General features: G+C 48.4%; 1 non-coding gene across 1 annotated transcript; it reads right to left on the bottom strand.

The window, feature by feature from the left end:
• Positions 1 to 3,834: 3,834 nt before the first annotated feature.
• On the bottom strand, positions 3,835 to 3,906 carry TRNAQ-CUG (transfer RNA glutamine (anticodon CUG)). Its single transcript has one exon. It is a non-coding gene; the product is annotated as a tRNA-Gln (tRNA).
• Positions 3,907 to 5,673: the final 1,767 nt, after the last annotated feature.

Raw genomic sequence — 5,673 nt, 5'->3', positions numbered from 1 at the left:
ACCAGGAGTAGATGGCATTAACTATGCAGTGTTCTTGCTGAAAATGTGTAGCCTGAGTTTCATTACAAGGTAGTGATCAGAAAACTGCAGAATTTAGGCCACTGAGCAAGACACCTGGCCAGTCTTTCTTCAAACAGTCAATGTCTCCACAACTAAGACAACAAAAAGGAGAAGAGATGTTTTGGGTTCCAAAAGCCTAAAAAGATTGTGCTGCTTTGGTAGCTGTCTTCAATGGTGGTGGCATTGACTTGTTTGCAGAGGACAGGTCAGTTGTCTGGCTCAAAGGCCTACAGTTTGCCATTGTCTGATCATTTCCTCATGATTAAATTCAGGGGAAACCTTTTTGCCTAGAACACCACCTAGTGCATGCTGTGTGCTTCCTAGCGCAGCCCCTTTGGAGGCTGAGAGTGTCCACTTTGCCTGTCAGCACTATTGTCATTTTAGCATTGGACACTTTGTTGTGCAGGGCTTCATGAGATCCATTCATTGGAAAGACATGTTTGCTGTCTATAATCAGTAATTTGATTAGTGGTGCTTTGAGAGTGTATGAATATCTTAGTCTATGATGCTTTCTCTAAAATTTTACCAGCCCTTATCGATCCCTGATGTGTGTCAATTATCTTTGTGCTCCTCTATGTGCAGAGTCTTTGCCGGTTCCTCTACTTCTGTGTGGCTCCCACACCTGGCTAAATACAAACCAACTGGAGTCCACGGTGTCCTCTGGCCCTTGGTTGGGGCAGGGTTATGACTGGTGTCCTTGACTCTCTCTGTTAGTTCCTAGCCCTCTGAAATGCACGTGGAGAGTTCCTGCTGCCATTATCCTAGGTGGACCTGTGCTCTCCTATCATTCTTTTTCAAATGCAGGTTTTCAATAGTACACAAAATAGAATTATATAAGAACATCCCCATCTTTGTTAGCCACGACCAACAAATATCAGCTTATGGCTGCCCTTGTTTTACTACAAGCCACCCACTTACCTTTCCCTATATTCTGTAAAGCAAATCTCAGATATCATATTTCGTCTGTCATTTTGCCAGTATGTTTCCGTAAATGAGGACTCTTTTTGAAAGTATTCTCATCATAGCATTATAATTGTTCATAAATTAATTCAGCATCTTTAATGTCATAAAAGAGTGCTCAAATTTCCCATTATTGTTTTTAAGTTATTCTTTCTTGGGACCCAAAGAAAATGCACAAACTGTAATTAGTAGGATATGTGTTGAAGTCTTTACACACATATTTACTCTGGGTTTCTTCCTCCCTCCCTCCCTTCCTTTCTTCCCCTGCCTCTTCCTTCCTCCCTCCCATTGTCCCTCCCCCCCTTCTTTCCTTGCTTCCTTCCCTCTCACTCTTGCTCTAGCTCTCTTGGTCTCTTGCTGTCCTTTTCCTTTCTTAAATCATTCATTTGTTGAAGAAATGGAGTTGTTTGTTCTGTAGCATTCCCACAATGTAAATTGTATAACTGGGTGTACTTTAATAAATTCTTCCGTCCTCCATACTTTCTTTTTGGTGGTAGAATCTAAAGCAGTGCTGGAATATAATGAAATTGCAAACCACATATGTAATTTCAATTTTCCGAGTAACCACATTGAAAACTGAAAAGTATAAGCACACAATAATACAAATATTATCTTCTACACAGCTAATTAATGCTGCACATTAAGGGAAACATAATTCCACCAAAGCTTTAAAGTTGTGTTTAATAGAAAAATGTTGTGCATATCTTCAGCCTTTAAGTTTACATTCACATGAATTATAAATTAAATATAATTAAAATCCAGTTCCTTAGTCGTCCTAGCCACATTCTAGGTATTCAATAGCCATATGTGTCTAGTGGCCCCTATTTTGGACACAGTAGATACAGAGGCAGAGGAGATTGTGTTTGGTATCCTGGCAAGGGCACCTCAGAAGTGGTGTGTGCTCTCTGATCAGGAGGCACATCAGCTCCTGTGTGTTTCCTCAAATAATGTTAGCAGCCCTTGGAGTTCAAGGCCTAGATCCATGAACTAGTTATGTGGAGCAAAATGGTGATATTCCATGGCCATGTGTTATCTAGCTGGTACACTTGCATAAAAAAAAACTTCCCCTTAGTACTAAATACTGTTTAGTTACTTAGTGGTTCCCTCTGTAAAGAAAACTGCAGCTTAATGAGCAATTCCCCAAGCATCCTCCATGGTCACCAACTAGTTTCTTTTATTTCTTTTTTTTCCCCCTGTGCTAATATGAAATCAAAGTTTCAAACACATTGAAGTATTTCAATTCATTGCAATAGAGTCCTTACTGATACTCCAATGATCCTCTCTTTCAGCAGTGAATGTGCCTTTATGCTGGCTCCTTTCTCCTTTTCATAAGATTTTAATAGTCTTTGAGACCTTTGTAGATATCACTATGACAAGGTGCTTCTGTCTCATCTGCCCCTGACCGGGACTCAGTCATATCTCTCAAAATCTCTGATTCCTTTCTGTGAAAAACATTATTCCCAAATCAAATTGTGTAACCTAAAGACACTCAATGGAAGTGGTTGAATTCTAGACCTTTGCAGTGGACAGAGCTAGCAAATACATACTCATATCTGTATGTGTTCATGCATTCACATATATTCACATTCACAATTCAAACTCAGAACTACAGGCTTTGATTGAATGTCTGTCTTTCAACTGAGACTCTTTTCTCTAATACCACTAGTTTTGCTTTTAAGGGCACTGGGAATAATAGAAATACAATATCTTATACCGCCTCCTTTGCTTTTTCCCACACTATATTGACAAAAGAATAAAGAAATACCAACAATGCCAATCATAACAGAATTGACGAAAGCAGGTTTTAAAATTTTGTCACTGTTCTGGGGTACACATAAATTATTATGTTTTATACTCTCTTCGGCTAGTTCTTATCCATGTGGCTGTTCCACAGAAGGCCTTGCACAAAAGGTTTATTTGTTACATTGTGTTTTCCATATCCAGAGGCAACATTTGAAAAAGGAATTTAAGTTTATAATGATAAAAAATAAATCTGGTTTCCACCCAAATCTAACCAAAGTATATTCGCTACAGGCTAGCCTTGATGATAAGCTCTGCAAGTGTCTCAAAGGCCTGGGTGGAGAGGGGTCAGGGAGCCCTGGTCTCCCCAGACGCTGGAATCCTTGGCCTTTCTCCTCTTTCTGGCTGAGCTTGGGATGAAAGCACGGGAATTCTTGGGGTCAAGATTGAAATCTCAGCCTAACAGTGGCTTTTCGTGTCCAATGGAGACTTAGGAGCTAGAAATTCTGAATAAAATCGGAACACAGTAGAATAGGATCAAACTTCAGAATAGAATAGTCACCTAAATACAGCACTACCCATTCGGGTCTGGAACCATAAGAGGCTGTCACCCTGTCTGACCAGCGACATCACAGCCCCCCACAGCGACCCCTGACTCACAGGGACAAGCGCGCAGTTACGCCTGCGGTGTGACGCCCCCTCGCGGGGCAGGACTCAGGCGGCGCAGCCTCTGCCTTTTACCCCCGAGACCCAGGGGGCCCCGACGGCGGGGTGGCACTGGCTCGGTCGCTGCGCCGCTTGGCGGCGGGGCCGGGCCTCCGATGGCCAGAGACGGGCTGACCGCCCGGGGCCAGCGGGGACACCCCGGGCTCGTCCCCCACCTGCGCGCCACCTGCCCATGTGGACCGCGCAGGTCGGAGAAGCCGGTATTCTTGAGAAGGAGCCGGCAGAGGTCAGGGACGCGGCTGCGAGGTGCCTGCGGTGGCAGGAACAGGAGCCGGAGGAACGCGGGCTTCGGCAAGAGACTGAGTTCTGGCTGCGGGAGTAAAAGACGCCGGCGCGGCCTAAAGGGAAAGGTCCCACCGAGACTCGAACTCGGATCGCTGGATTCAGAGTCCAGAGTGCTCACCATGACACCATGGAACCGCCGCGGGCCCAACACCCGCCTCCCGCCGGGAGCTCTCGTCCCCCCGCCGTGAGCCCGCTTGCTCCGCGATGCCAGGAGGCGCTTGACTCGCCTGCCCTCAGGTTTGTACGTCGTGGAAAGACACGAAGTCCATTCGGGAGGAGCGACAGCGGAGGGCTTGGCGGCCTCCCCCAAATGCGCCTGCTCTGCCGGCATTTCTAGAGTTTTCTGCCCTGAGGTAAAATTCCCGCCAGAAAAAAAAAACCCAAACGCCAAAAAACCCCCAAACTTCCTTTCCCCTTCTTTGCAGTTATCCTCTCGCCGCTGCCCTGGCAGCTCTGAACATCCTCAGGACAGGGCTAGGCACGTCGTGGGGTGTCCCCTCCCTGGGACCCAGGTGCAAGGGTAGACGCGCGGGGCGCTGCCGGCTTCGTCGGGGGACGGCGCGTCCTCTCTCTGTTGGGAACCGGATGGGAGCCGAAGCGGCCGCGGCCCCACCCGTCGCACCGCGAGCACCCAGGCCGCTGGCGCCCTGAGGGGTGAGGTCGGGTGTGAGCAGCTGACAGTGTTTCTTCTGGGCTCTTTCCTCCCTCCCCTTCGTGCTCCTCCTCCGCTTTCCGGGTTCACCCCCTCTCCGCCCACCCGCGTCCCCGAGACTGAGGCGGCCGCTGGGTCCTGGGAGCGGAGCTCAGCGCGGCCCACGGGCTCCCCGTCGACGTTTCCAGCCTCCGGACGTTTATATGGCTCAGCGGCCAGTTTTAAAGTTTTGAACGTCGGCCACTTTTGAAAGCCTGTCCCAGCCTCGCATTCCGCGGAGGGGGACGCGCAGGGAAGAGGGGCACAGGGCGGGCTGCAGCCCCAGAGGCTGTGGCGGTCCCCTGTCACCTGAGCGGAGGCTCCCGATGGGCGAGGCGCAGGCGGCCTGGCCCATTCCCTGGTATCAAGGCCCTAATGTGCCCCATGTGAGAACAGCGTGTCCTGAGTGGCCAGTCTGAGTGTGTTTTCAGAACCGGAGGGAGGGGTTGGGGGGCACGTTCTCACCCCGTGGCAACAGCAGAAGAGTGTGTAATGCGGCTCTGTGAGTACAGTATGCGAGCGTGCTGTTACCTGGAAGACTGGTGGTTCAAGCCACCACGGAACATGCGAGTCGTACTTCAACTCATTTTCCTGCTTCCCATTCTCAAAATTGACCAAAGCCTCCTGAGCTGCTTTTATCTTTCAGGCAGCGACCTCATCCGGTAGCTCTCAGTTCCTGTCCTCCCTGTCCTTTGCTCTGTGGCCGCGGGTGGGGCAGCTGCTGAATCTGAGTCGTCCTGGATCTTCACCGACCTCGGCCCTCCGATGGTTTCTCCCCGCCGTCACCACATTCCAGTGTTCTCTCTGCACCATATGGAGCTCTGCGGCCACCTTGACCTACATGTTTCCACAGCCAGATTCCAGGGGAACTGCCAGGCTGCAGAGGCTGATGGCATAGGCCTGGTCAGACTCCAGGTTGGTGCACCTCAAGGGCTAGTATTAACTATGCAGTTATAGGATGCCAGCAACACTTTGATTTGAGGGTGTTGCATCATTACATCTTTTAAAAAATTTATGACATTACTTGTTAGAACAGTTTTAGGTTTACAGACAAATTGAGCAGATAGAGAGTTCTCACATATGCTCTGTTTTCTTTCTCACACTATTGCTTCTATTATTGGTATCTTGCATTGTTGTGGTACAGGCGCTGGGGAGATCCCATGATCAGGAAGATGGTTTTCCAAAAAAAAAAAAAAAAAAAAAAAGGCTTA

Source organism: Hippopotamus amphibius, chromosome 1, assembly GCF_030028045.1.
Source record: "Hippopotamus amphibius kiboko isolate mHipAmp2 chromosome 1, mHipAmp2.hap2, whole genome shotgun sequence".
NCBI classification, from domain to species: Eukaryota; Metazoa; Chordata; class Mammalia; order Artiodactyla; family Hippopotamidae; genus Hippopotamus; species Hippopotamus amphibius.
The sequence above is the reverse complement of the archived record's forward strand: the minus strand, read 5'-3'. Positions and strand labels throughout refer to the sequence as shown.